This window comes from Papilio polytes, unplaced genomic scaffold (assembly GCF_000836215.1).
Source record: "Papilio polytes unplaced genomic scaffold, Ppol_1.0 DF824303.1, whole genome shotgun sequence".
NCBI classification, from domain to species: Eukaryota; Metazoa; Arthropoda; class Insecta; order Lepidoptera; family Papilionidae; genus Papilio; species Papilio polytes.
In genome coordinates, this window is record NW_013524901.1 from 2,841,457 (window position 1) to 2,854,001 (window position 12,545).

At 33.2% G+C, this 12,545-nt stretch overlaps 1 protein-coding gene across 2 annotated transcripts in view; it reads right to left on the reverse strand.

Annotated features, from left to right (window-relative positions):
* Nucleotides 1-12,545, reverse strand: part of LOC106101281 (bifunctional heparan sulfate N-deacetylase/N-sulfotransferase) — a 105,210-nt gene that overhangs the window by 86,174 nt on the left and 6,491 nt on the right. For both annotated transcript variants that reach the window (XM_013280467.1, XM_013280450.1), the window contains exons 2-3: nucleotides 4,290-4,338; nucleotides 779-829 (exon numbers count right to left, since the gene is read on the reverse strand). The gene's annotated coding sequence lies outside the window, so the exon portion shown is untranslated. The remainder of the gene's footprint in view (nucleotides 1-778; nucleotides 830-4,289; nucleotides 4,339-12,545) is intronic.

Here is a 12,545-nt window from a genome sequence, read left to right on the forward strand (position 1 = left end):
TTCAACTAAGCGTAAGTTAATTAACACACGCCCCATAGTGTCAAGTAGTGGAACATTAGCGCTGACGCAAGTTGGTCATCAACAGTATTATGTTGCAAGTAACGAGCGACCGCAGAATACAAGCTACCATATTAACAAGTTGACTATCACGATTCAACTTGAGAGTTCATTTTATAAAGAAAGTAATAGCATGGAATGTCTTGAACAAACTACATAAAGAAAAAATACATTAGTACTTACCAAAATCGGAATTCATAGTACCTACAGGTTGTTCAGTAAATAAATATTGGTTACTAACTCGTACAGTACAGTGGCACAATTTCGGTATTGTTATAATGTGGGCCAAGCCTTTATTGTTCATAACGAAAGCATTGTGATTTAAACACAAAACAGGAATACTGAAATTTTTAAACATCGGGATATTGGAAAAATTTTTGATGGAGCGTTCTAAACTTTCGCATTCGTATATTTCAATCGTAAATACAAAACATTACACATGCCATTTCTGTTTCAAAGTTTAAACTACTGGCACTAATGTTTGTTTGTCTAGGTTTTTATAGAAATGTGTAATGAAAAATCTGGTCAACATTAGAATAGACTTTCAAATTGTACAATTTTTTTCTGAGCTATATTTGTTAATTCAAGTGTAGATTTAACCAATATCTATGTAAGAAGTATTAATACGTTAAAGAGGCAAAGGTATTGACCTCATTTGGTATTAATAATTTCTAGTGTGGTGTTGAAATGTTTTTCAAAAATAAACAATACAATAACTTACCTGTTCTTTATAACTTATGGCGATATTTTGATACGTAACAGCATTGAGCATCTGAAACCAAATAAAACAAATACATTTCGAAACTCTACCTTCATTTCGTTCTCCAAAGATATCGGGTATTAACATTGAACATAAAAGGAACGTATTAAATGCTCTCCGTTATCTGTATGGGAACACGGCAAAAGCACGTACGTATGTTGCCGTACCGCAATACAGATTCTATCTCTGCACTAATGGTCTACATGTGAAAGGTGAACATCTATCTAAAGAACATCCTTCTAATGACTATACCTTTAATACTGTTTGCACATTCTTTGCTCTCAAGACTATTTATAGTTTAGAAGATTATTATAGAGAAAAAATTTGCAAAAAAGTTTAAAAACCATACAGTTTCATTGAAAAGATATATAATCAAATAAACATATCTGGCCCGATGAAAGAGGTACTGTTTATGTTTATTTTTGTCATAAAATATGTAAAACCCAAATGCATAAAATTACATAAAAAGGATCTTGTGACAAGTTTAACACGAGGCCGCTAGTCAGCTGTCATAGTTTCGTTTGATTACCTTCAAAATATGAACTACTTATGTAGTGTTGCCTTTTTATGATATTAGATAACATTTGATGCTTTAGTAAATGAGTTTTACTATAAGGAAAATTAGTTAATGTTACTTCCATTTACATTATTGAACTTCAATCTATTCCTTGGTATAGAAAGCATAACGTAAGGCACACCTAGAAAGCAGGTCCATTAAATTGTTTTGTACGTAATTGTTACTGTATACGTTTATTACTGTTGCTTCGGTCACTGCTTTAATCTTATAATGGTATTGTAAGTGATTATAAGCCGTTCGGTTTGTAAGTCCAAGTATTTTGTACAATTAAATTATTAGTTTCAGATTAAATTTTCGAAACTTATTGTTTAGATATTACTTAACTAAGTTTAAGATTTCTTCTTGCACTTTAAATATAAAACATTACTAGTCGTTTGTTATTAATACTTAAAGGGCAACAAGTTGGTATTATAATAACAAACTAAATTGACGAACGTTTATGAGAGAACGTTTGCCGTTTATTAATACAAAATACCGTTCCGTAACAACTATTAGAATATTATGATAATAGTTTTATGACCTAATAACCTGAAGTGAAAAGAATTATTAGGCATTATTTTTTAATTTTATAAGGTCAATGACCTAAAATCCACGATTCTTTACAAATGTGTTTGCAATACAAGCCTTCGATGTATGCTATAGTAAGTAGGGATTAAGCTTTCACAGTCTGCAATTAAATTACTATTCCTTTCTAATTTGTCATCACGCAACTCGCTTGAAACCCAACACTAATAAAGTATTATGTTATTTTCTATTGAACTATTAGATTTTCTTACAAACATTTCTATTGAATAAAAACAATAATAAAAAACGATAAAAAGAATTTCCAGTGACAACAAAACGAGGTCGGATGCAGTTCGTTTGAACAAAGAGTGAGGAAGTTGCGCTATGAAGTTAAAACTGTTACTACTGTTAGGCAACGGGGACAAATCATATTTTTATGTTACATCGACGATTTTACGTTTAATAAAATAATCGAATATGTTACAAATACAAACTGTAAGCTATCTTATTTATATTAAAACATAGAACTGTTAAATAATTTTTAAATGAAAATCTTCTAGCGTTAAACTTTTTTTGAATTGGAGGCCAATGGCCACAAATAGATCAATATGGAAGAAATTACGTGATAAAGACAAGGCGAACAAAGGACTGTAGGCCTAAGTAAGAAAAAGCAGTTATAACATACTATCGAGAAACGTTGGTTTCACTGTTTTACGCTGAATTTACGATCTACGAGCGAATTTTATATCTTACTAATTTTACACATTCCCAGTAAAACAGTATATCTAGTCCATTGTGCTTTGCGTGACTAACAATGACCGTATGCAGAATACTGCGTCGCCACACTATTGTCGGCTGTACGTCGATCAAACACGCCACTGAATTAGTACTGCAGACTATTATTGCAGGCTCACTGCGAGTTGAATGTACTTCAAGACTAACGTAACTTCGGTATATGGTTCAATAGTTAGAAAATCCTACAAATATTATAAACAGAATATCAATCATTCTCAAATAAAACGCTAATTCGTTTAATCTATCACACACACCACTTCGTGGCGTAGGATGTTAGCAATCACAGCATATTTTTGAATAATTCTTTCTTAAATAAAAAGCCTACACCTACGACACGCTTTATGAGATATATATTCACGCTATTAAACAAAATGAATTGGAAAAAAAATTCACGTGGGAAAGGGACCATAAACTACAAGCTGCCAACATCAAGGAAGCAAGGTTATTATGGTTGTCATTTTTGCATTTGAATTTTTACATTTGGAATTTGAAATTTCACAAATGTAAAAAATGTAGATTTCATGTGGATGAAGCCGCAAGGGAACAGCTAGTTAAATGATTTATAAATTCAAAAAGCTACAGCTTTTTATAATGATGGCACATTTCATTTTTCGTGCATCCAAAATAATCCGGTTAGCAAAATTGATTTTAGACTAGATATCGTAATCAATGATTGAAAGTAAGTTAGTGAATGCACTTTAGATATACATTCGCTGTCTACAGGTAATCGCGATAGAAGTTGTTCCCGATAAACTAACACAAAATCAATAATTGTCTATCCGATCCGTACGAGCGCTCAGTGGAACTATTACCTAAAATAATATTAACTTTTGAATTAACTGCAAATACACTGAATATTATATAACGGTAGAATATTGAAACGAAGTTTAAATATACAGCGTCCTACACGATAAGACCGCGCTTTAAGTTCAAATTTTGTTGTCTTTCAGATTGTAAGTTGCATACGAAACGAAGTTCTATAGAGAAAAGCTTCGTTTCAGTATTCCGTAGTCACTTATCACATCAGTTGTTTAAGAAAATTACTTCACTTGTACATGTCTTTAGGCAATGAATTTTAGGCACTGACATTTACATAGTTATGTTGTATGAACAAGATGCTTCAAGGCAACAGTCAGTACGTAGGCACTACGAGCAGAGGCGCCTAATGGCCTGTCGGTTGGTGCGGGGTGAGGGGGGTGATTGATCGACAGGTGACGTGTGCTGTGGCCCCGTCGCAAAACATCGCCGCTTGTTATAAATCAAATGTCCAAATATCTGCGATAAAATGTGATATACATCTAAATATACATTTTAATCTACTTAAAATGTTCTTAGACTGTAATGATATAAGTTGATAACGTCACTGGTATATTTTATCAAATTAAAAACAACAACAAACTTGTAAACTTGTTTAGATAATGTATGTAACGTTTGTGGTATTCAAATCCAAATCAAACGTCAACTTATCCACGTTATTCTGTTAGAAATGTGTCGTGAATACAATAGATATTTTTATAAAGGACTAGCTTTAAAAAAGAAAATCCACTGTGATATTATTTAAAAGTACAAAGGAATACAAAACAACGACATAAATACCTGTTTACTTAAACCGGTGCGCTTCTTTGTGATAAGTTCTTAATGGCATCTGAAACAATAAAATTTATATAACATTTTTATTTTTGTCAAATTTAACTTGTTAGCTAAAACTGAAGCGAAGTTTTTTATAATATAAGGTGACAAACGAGCGGCTAGAACACCGAGGTGGTCAACGACGCCCATTGACATACGCAACACCAGAGTAACTACAATACAAATAATAAATCATTATACAAATAACTATGTAATAAATATGTATTACATTATTAAACAGTAAAACTACCGCTAAATCTGATGAATAAAGTTAAAAAAACTAATTTAAGTACAAACAGAAATGTTTTACTGCCGACTGCAAAGTCTGATGTGACACGAACTACTCGTAAATATAACAGCTGTTAACTTAAACTTTACTGCGTTTTGAATCGAATCGCGTACACGTGCTTAAGCAAATGTTACGAAAAACTTCGTAATTAATTTTAAAACTGAATACACTATGAAATTTCGTATTAATTTGAAGTTAACTAATTTTAGTAATGAATATATGAATCTATCGTAAATCAGTTAAATTCAAAATCTTAGTAATCTTACTAATATTACAAATGCGAAAGTTTAGATGGATGGATGGATGGATGGATGGATGGATGGATGGAAGGATGGATGGATGGATGGATGGATGGATAGATATTTGAATGGATGGATGGATAGATACATGAATGGATGGATGGATAGATGGATGTTTGTTAGTGTTTGTAGCCTAAACGGCTGAACGGATCTCGATATAATTTGGCATAGATGTAGAACATAATCTGAAAGAACACATATACTTACACTTGTTTTTTTTTTAATTCCACGCGGACGGAGTCGCGGACGAAAGCTAGTTAATATATAAAATCCGCTTACAAGACGTTCGTTACTTACATCGCAGTTTAATTGGTGCACTCACCCAGGAAGTATTTTCTCTACAGCTGTGACCCATTTCACTGAATCTCAATGAATCTATTATTGTACATAGTGCACCTGCTTTACTTAACGAAAAGTACGCATAACAAAAACAATGTCATAATTCCCAAAATTTACGCATGGAAATCTTACTAATATAGATAAATGCGGAAGTTTAAATGGATAGATGGATGTTTGTTAGAGTTGTAGTCTAAATTACTGAACGGATATGGATGAAATTTGCCACAGTTGTAGATATAGGATACGTTTTAATTTCTTTTAATTCCACGTAGACGGAGTCGTGGGCTATTCTTGTTTAATAACAGATAAAGTCGAATTTATTTTATGGTCTAAAATCGGGATTCGTCTTGAATGGAACAAACCAATGATCACTTTATTACATTACAATGTTAGGGACAACTTCTCTTAATAGGTTTTTTTTGTCTCAGAAATATAACAATCTATTCAAGCTCCCGGTATTAAAAATAATAAACTTAAAATCACAGTTTCTATAAACTTATTTAAGCCGCCGCTCTTCGTTTAATTCAGGGTCTTCAGTGAGGGATTTTCTTCTTAATATCTGCGATCTTACAACTCTGGCGTGAGCCCTAACGAAATTATGAAATGTCTTGGAAATTCGACTGAGAAGCGGGTCTTAGTAACGTTTCTAATTAAAACATCCTCTTATTTTACCTCAAGCTATTAAGTAACACGACACTAATGGTAGCCAAGATAATGGCAAAGAATATTAAAGAAACGATTTCTTATTATAATAAAATAGAACGAGGTATTAAGATTAACCCTGATGGCATTAGTAATGGAACCATTTAGCTGTTTAACGCAATAAGTAACTTCTTTCTAAAATTATAAATGCGAGTGTTTGGATATCTAGATAGATTTACAATAGTATCTCCAAACAGGTGAAGGTATATCACTTATATTTGACATAGTCTGGAGGAACACATCAGCTACTTATTAGATTTTTTTTTAATTCCACGCGGATGGAGTTGGGAGCACAAACTAGTATGGAATAATAAAACTCCATCGCTTAGCAGGGGCGGTTTTCAAGTCGTCGTATCAACACGCCTACTAAAACAATAAAGTAAACCAGTAACAATTTATTTCGTCGACTTGCAACCCAAATAAAACTTGCTACGTCGTCAATTCAGTAAGGGATCGAACTCTGGAAATAACTGTAAATATAAAAAACTTTTCTAACGCTATAAATTGGCTACGAAAGTTCAATGAGAATTAATCTATGTATTAAGACTGCTTTTTATTTCATTAAAACTGTATTATTTATTAAGCATGCAAATCAAAGGTCGCCGAAGGATAATCAGAGATCACGCTTCGCTCCGACAAAGGGCCGAGGGCACGGTGAGAGCGGAACGAGCATGCGGGTTTTGTGGGAGCTTGTGGTAATTCGTTTGCTCACGAGACCCACAGATAAACAACACTTCACGAAGACTAACATCGCATGAATAAACGCCGGTTAACGACATAGGTAAAGAATGTAAGGTCGCAAGTCTTGAAATACAAATATTATAATGACCAGAATGCGCAGTCGTTAAAAATAATTTAATTGAGAATATACTCGTTATTCCACGAGCAGCAATTAAAGCGAATATAACCGTTACATCGTAAATGACAAATGTTATAAGCTATTTACACAAACGAACGCCATAATTCTAACTACATAACAGCGTTCTTACTTCTGCAAGGTTTCTTTGTCTCAAACAATGGTATAGTGATAGTTTTATTAAACTGAATGTAATCAAAGAAATTTAAAACGTTTAAGAGATAAAACTCATTTGTACAAACTTGAAGAACTTTCCAATAATTAAATGCCATCGCTCAAGAAAGAATATAAATTGGACACTGTAACTATCTCCAGATCCTTTTAAACGTTGCAAATTATTTATACAAGAATTTACAATTTTAAATGGAAATGTAATGGAAATGTTAATTAAAATTATAACAAAACTGTTTACTCTGTTATTTCTCTAATTTGATTTGTTTGAAAAACAACTATCCTTAATGTTAGCATATTCAAACAAAAGTTTGTAATACAGCTGGAACGACAATTGACGCAAAATCGATATGCATTGCCGTCTTGTGTAATTGTTTAATTATAACATGAGGTGAGACTCAACATATGGCATAACTTCTAAGGGTATTTATAAACGGAAACTTTAGTATACAAGATGTTCATAAAATTACTTAAAAGCAAATGAGTGTGTCGGTGGCTCAGCGGTTTAAGCATTTTTAAATAAAAACTAGAAGAAAAGAGAAAACAATAATTTCGTTATTACTATAAATGATGAGTAACCACTTAAACCTTTACAAATACAGACCTTTGATCCCTTTGAGATCACACGAGAAAATATCACACACCCGCATCTATGGTTCACGGTAGTAAACAAACTTCAAATAAAACAACAAATCGAATCTTCAAAAATAATACCAGAGTACTAAACCTGACGACATTAAAAGACCCTGATGTACACAAAGTACAGCACTCTTATATAAATAGTATACAAGATTGGAGAGCCTTATTTTATAGTACAAAACATTTTAAGGAATTAAATGTTGATTCAAACTTTATCTAGACAATGGTATCGTTTAATGGTTATACATTTATATCAACTTGCTTGGATTATGTAATCAGTTTATACAAGAAATACCTCAGTTTTACTTTTTAATAATGTTGTATTTTACGTGCAGATTATTGTCATTTTTTAATTTATTTTATAAGTTTCATAACATTTTAACTTCTGCAATTTCAGACTTAGATCAGTTTGCCCTCGTTGACCTTGCCAATCCCGAATAACGCATCATACCAAAAAATACAGAGGACTTCTTAATTAGGAAAACGTGACAAGATATGGGAACATATTGTAGATTATGTATCACATTTATGTTTAACTTTTCAGATGTTTGAAAACATCTATGTTTTTGCTCACCCCATGTTTTACTTTTTCTCAGTCGATTTTAGTTTGTCAGTTGAATAAATTGAGATTGCAGTTAGTTCTTCTGACTTCTATGTTATTAAAATAAATAATGTATGTGTAAACTTTAACATTGCACTCAGTACTGTTATTTAGGTTAAGCGGCAACCAGATAATAAATAGCGTTGTTTGTTGTGCAGTCCGCAGAACAGAACGCGACAACAGTGTCCAGTGCATTAGGTTGAAACGGCGGGGTAATTAATGTTGGGTCGCTGCGTGTCGCTCCCCACGGCTAATGTACTGGCTCAGACCCTGACATGCGATCCCGTTCTACCCTCCAAACATTCTAATAAGTGCAATTGTGCACATTTCAACTATAACCCATTTTTACAAATTTAATTTGTGTGCGTCAAGCCACTGGACTCTATAAATGGACAGGCTTTAAAACACGGTATTTTTTTATCATAAAAGGGGCAAACGAACGGCGAGAACACCTAGGTGGTCAACGACGCAAATGGATATCCGTAACACCAGAGGAACCATAGATGCGTTGCCGGCCTTTGGGCCTTTTTGATTTTATTTTATATAAATCAGTGGCTCAGACAATCTTGCAGGTTCTGCATTGTATATATCTCTGGTGTGTCTCAGTATACGCTGTCATAATCTGCAAAAATGCTAATGAGTGCACTTGTTCAAGCTTTAACTATGACCCACATTGGCATAATTACGACATAGATCATTAATTATTTAAATTAATATCATATAAATTGAAATAATTAGTAGATTTGTCTTTAAAGGAAAATTCTAGAAAAACATAGATTAATAACGGTCCAAGTATAAATCTAATTTAAAATTCCAGACACCGAAAAAGGTTTTATCGATATATGGCGTCTCTTTGTCACAGATGCTCTGTAGTATTTCGGTGCATGTCTCTGATTCGCGGCTGCATTTTATATTCTCATGTTAGATGGTGTTAAGTATAAAACATGTAAGACAGCTGTTAAAATGCCAAACGTATGGATTTCAAAACTGGACTTTTTGTCAAAACGCCACCGTAATATAAACTTAAATTAATATTTTATAATTTATTTCTTCTCACAGAATTATTTAAGAATAAATGTTTAATATCTTAACACAATATAACCCTTTCTCCCATAGTAATAAATCATTGAATCGAATACAATAACACAAAATCTAGTTCAAATATAGAGCAAGCATAGCGCAGACAGAACATCGTCATATGTTCGACGTGTCCTGTCGCCTTAGTGCAGGCGCTGAATAATTAAAGCCCTCCGAGTTCAATATCGAATCCGTTAATAAATGTACCATGTACTGCATTCAGAATTCCAGTTACACTAGAAAGGAAATGCATGTCTGTGAAATTTACCTATTCAGTGTTAACAAGCTTGCATACATGTAAGTAATTACTTCCGTTTTAAGTTTGATTTTCTGACATTTTGGGACACAATAAAATAAAACATTGCCCCTAATAAGGCACGTGTTAAAACAGTCGGCTTAGACTGGCTTAAACTTAGGGTAAATGGATTATCTAAACTAAATCCGCGACGAGTGCCGACAGACTGGGTGTCACAACGCTGGTGTGTAACGTAACCCGCGTTCATCGTTTTCCATTAATGTTTACAAACAATGATTCATTAAATTTAGAAAAAACATTCTAAATCCAGTTAGAAACTTGGTAATGAATAGTACTAAAATGAAGGGATTGAAGTTCAAATGAATAAACTCTTTTCACAACTGTTGTAGTTACGAAAATCGTTAACAGTACTATCTCCACTCCACAGTTTTCTTTCATGTGAATTGTTACCATAAAGCACTCTAGTTAAGAGTTATTCTCGTCACCAAGACAGAGACGTAGTGGAGTCGCGCAGTGACGTCGGATGGCAGCGCCACCTGAGCCGGCAGCACTGCCTAATGGCCTGTCGTGCCTTCGTCCGCCCCTTGATTGATCGACAAACGGACTAGCACGCTGCCCACTCGCAATGAATCGCTCGTGATAAATCAAATGTACAAATATTTGCGATTAGCGATATACGATAGCAAACTTACGCTTTAAATTTCACGAAGAAAGGTCAAGTTACGTAGAACCTGTGTCCCCAATTTATTTAGAAAAAATTTTGACTACTCAAAGTTTGTAACGAGAATCTCATTTTACCTAACCTATGTACCTAAGATAACAGACTTGGATAAGTTTATATATTGTGAAGAGAAATTGGTTTGAAATTGTCGTAAAATAAGTAACTCACTGAAAGTCAAAAATAGTTTTAATAACAATATTTCATTTAAAGTCACTTAACAAATTTAACTTGTTAAAGTCCCTATTTAAAAGTTTGCTAAAAGCGTTTCTCGATTAAATTATAGAATCAAAGTGAAGCAACAAAGTAGGGAACAATAGCTAAGATTTCACAAAGCTCAAATTGCGAAATGTTGTACACCGCACAAAGTTAATATTTTCTTTTGAGAAAATATCTTTTCCAGCCAGTAATAATACGCGGCCACGAGCTTAAACTATAAAATTATCTGCTTAATAATTTTACGCTCTGTTCACCCACCAAAGTATTTACTTAGTAACTACTGACTTACCTACGTATAACGTATAAATGCCCATTTTTAAATAAAAAAAAAACATTCCGTATATGATATCCCAGTAATACCAACAGAAGAATTCCAAAATGGCACAAACACATCCGATAAAAATCATTAAACATCAAAACACGCACGAAATTAAAGCATAAATTCGTTTTTAATAAAGAGCGCTTGGTGTTAGATAGGGCGGTAAAAAAAGCCCAAGCTTTGCGTACATAAATTCACCGTCGAGCAATAATCTCTCTGAACAGCTCTCCACACCATGTGTTCGCTTATTCCACTTTACAATCACTTAAACGTCGAATCAATGTATGAACGGAGCATACAAAATTTTCCCCTTTCATAAACCCACTTCTAAAAGTTTTAAATAACACATTACACATTTTAAATATTTACAATATATTTAAAGGTAAATCAGTAGTGTTCTTACAAAGCTTGAGAACTCGGCCTTTCATTTTGTTAACTAATTGTTAAGTGAGATCCTCGTCGGTTATTATGAACATTTTTAAAACAACAGCTAGCCCGCCCTCGGCGTTGTGAGAGCCTTTTAAATCAATTAAGGGAATTTTATGCTCACGGAAAGGAATACTTACTTTAAGGCCTTGTTTTGTATTTTTTCCTCGTTTTTAATATTAGATGAGTTAATTTTTGTTTATTTTGTAAAATTACCTTTTATTACAGATAACACAAATATAAGAAAGTCATACTCTGATTGTTTGTCTAAGTGTTTTAAATTGCAACTACAAACTGTAGTCTGTGGTCCTGATATGGAAAATGTCAACTGTAAACTAAAAATGTATACATGAACATTGTCTATAAAGCGAAATAAAATACCTTCGAAGCATATATTCTTAGACCAGCTGTTGCCCGCGTCTTCGTCCACGCAATATTAAGATTAAAAAGTAGCCTATTATATGCCCGCCAGTACCCTCGAGTAAAAGTCCGGTCCAAATCGGCCGAGCCGTTTCCGAGTTTTCCGGGACAAACGTGGCTTGTGGACAGACAGACAAAAAAAATTAAATGCGATTTTATTTTATTAGTAACGCAAATATATCATCTTTGCGAAATCTAGATTTTTTCTTTTAACATTACAAACAGACACTACAAATTTATTATACGTATAGACGAAGTAATAACTGTATATCTACGTTGCCAATACCTCATGACCCAAATTCGTATGATATGCTGTATATGGATGCTAGGTGCTCGTTTGTCACTGTCACCTATCATAAGTTAAATATTGGAAACGCCTATCACATTGTATATGCACTACATCAGCAAATGACCTAATAGACATAGAATATTGACGAAATTCCTAAACCACAAATGGGTTCGATTTTAAGAAGATTTAAAACCCCGTAAGGAGATAAATAATGCCACCCATCAGATCCTTTTTTTGCTTTACGATGTTTCTATTTGAAGTTTACTCTATTTAATTTAATATTTTTCACAGATGATACGATGATCTCGAGGTCGAAAACCTAAACTATAGTAGTAGGATAAGGTAGAAGATGGTAATGATTTGATCGGTACCCCTTTATGAGCAAATCGTGAAAATAGTATATACTTAATAAGTAAATATTATTAAATTTACTCTTTTCAAAATATGTACAGTCTCGGTAATTTTTCCTCTAATAAGCATTTCTCGGAGGCATAATACAATATTTATGTACATATAAATTCATATTTGAAATTCATCATGCGTGTAATTTAATTGGAGTGTGTAGCGTATTATTACTAAACCCGAGAACACACTGTCGATCAA